The sequence below is a fragment of the Mus caroli genome, unplaced genomic scaffold, assembly GCF_978045245.1.
Source record: "Mus caroli unplaced genomic scaffold, Mus_caroli_1 scaffold_7, whole genome shotgun sequence".
Taxonomy (NCBI): Eukaryota; Metazoa; Chordata; class Mammalia; order Rodentia; family Muridae; genus Mus; species Mus caroli.
Window position 1 is genome coordinate 100,379,517 of NW_028227262.1, and position 2,428 is coordinate 100,381,944.

Consider the following 2,428-nt stretch of genomic DNA (forward strand, 5'->3'; position numbering starts at 1 on the left):
AAGTGAAACTTTTGCATTACTGGGACTATTGATGCTGGTTAGCTGGAGCTAAGAAATTAGCAGTGATTAAGAAGAGACCAACATCACTGAGGTGACATCTTCTGGGAAGTGTTTTCTGAGAGCACAGAGGCTGTGTTCCAGAGATAGCCAAGGTTGTACCTTGTGCTGTGGCTGGACTTGGTAATGTGTAAGAGTCACCCAGGTGGTACTGGTTTTGAAGGCATGAAGGGGTCATGCAGAACAGCTGAGGCGCAGCACTGTGAGAGGCCATGTAAGGCCATTGGTGAAGGTGCAGCCTCAGCTGCAATTGATGTCCCAGGACAGAAGGGGTCATGTAAAGGAGTTGAGGCTTGGCACCATGAAGAGAGCCTATGAGAGGCTGTTGGTGAAGAAGTTACTGCAGAAGATAGCAGCATTTGGAGATGCCAGTACCATGAGATGACCACCAAGGACAGCAGCAGTAGTGGAGTACAGGCAGCTGGAGTCTAGAAGACAAGGTGTGTGCTACAAAGGGCATGGCTGGAGAAGTGACCCAAGCCCTTAGAGGAGCCCAGAAGATCGTGAGTTGGATCCCAGACCCTGGACAGTTGGAGTTTAATTTTTGCTTGTGATTGTGACTGTGCCCTGATATTTTTTCCTCCTGAAGGAAGAAAATATTTTAGTGGATCCCACAGTTAAGAGACTTGTAATTGTAAAAAGACTTTGGATTTTAAAAGATATTGGATATTTTTAAAGGATTGAACTTTTAATATGTAAAGACTGTGGGACTTTTAAAGTTTTTTAAGATCTTGGGGATGAATAAGAACTAAGGGTTGAGGCTTACTAGTGATGTGTTTGTGTGTCAAGTTGACAAGGGGTCAATTGTACAGGCTGGTTTGGGGTGTCAACTTGACACAGGCTGGAGTTATCACAGAGAATGGAGCTTCAATTGAGGAAATGCCTCCATGAGATCCAGCTGTAAGGCATTTTCTCAATTAGTGATCAAGGGGGAAAGGCTCCTTGTGGGTGGGACCATCTCTGGGCTGGTAGTCTTGGATTCTATAAGAGAGCAGGCTGAGCAATCCAGGGGAGGCAAGCCAGTAAAGAACATCCCTCCATGGCCTCTGCATCAGCTCCTGCTTCCTGACCTGCTTGAGTTCCAGTCCTGACTTCCTTAGTGATGAACAGCAGTATGGAAGTGTATGTAAGCCAAATAAACCCTTTCCTCCACAATTTGCTTCTTGGTCATGATGTTTGTGCAGGAATAGAAACCCTGACTAAGACAGCAAGTGTGGGTAGCTAGCACATCTTTCTCACCTGCCGTCTCAATGCGCATGACATGTATCTGTAGGCTCACACCTCATCCTGAAGATGAGTGTACCTCTGTTTTTAGTTGGAGTCTTCCAAGGAAAAAGAAAGAACCAAAGATGCAGGAGCCCTCATCTAGTCCCAAAATCATGGGAATAAAATTTCTAAACTATAGAGACAGTAACCAGCCCCTTCCAGTGCCAGTAACACCAGTTTTGAGAATTTCTGAGGAAGAGCTGGAAGGCAGATAAGACAGAGTAGGTTCAGTTGGGCCACAGGGCACCAGGCATGTGGAAAGCATTTTCCAGTGAGAGTCCACATGAGAAAGAATGCACTCCCAGTGATAGTCCATGAGTGGTTCCATAACACAGGTACAGAGTCACATCGGAGCAGTAAAATGTGCTCTGTTCCTTGAATTAGAGGAACTAAAGACTGATGTGTTGTATCCCTGGGCTTGCTAAAGGGTCCTGGGTGAAACCTAAATGATAGACCATCAGGGCAAAGTCTGGTAGGAAAGCAGCCCAGTTAAAGCATGAAGCCAGAGCAGCCAAGGACACACCCTAAACCTCAGGAGTAGGGGAATAAACCCTGTCCCTTCTTAACCTGGAATGAACCAAGTCCCCAAAGAAGACAGGACATAACCTGAAACCAAAGGTTCCCAAGCCAAACCCTCAACACAATAACCCTAGCATGAGAACCCTCCTTTTGAGTCTCTGGTTATGGGGGCCTCAGATACTCCCAAAACAATATGGACTAATGCTGCTTCCCTTGGTCACTTCCCAGGAATCAAAGGCAAGGTCTACTGCTGAAAACACCGAGTACTTGGGACATGAAATTTAGAAAATTTGGGCTGGATGTGGCACTACAACAACCTTCACGAAGACTAGCTTTCATAATCCTGGCAGGTGCTATAGAAGCTGCCAACGGAGGGAAGCAATCAATCATGATGCCTGTTAACCACCAAGTGACCATCATGGTAGGGTGTGTGTCCTAAAGGGTTCAATAGTGGCACTTCTATCAGGAAGTAACTGGTCTTTCAAATTGGACTAAAATAATGGCTTGATGAACAGGAAGGAGATCCTGGTTGGTATTGGTATCCAGCAAACTACTCATGGCCACTGAAGATATGGATTTTATGGCA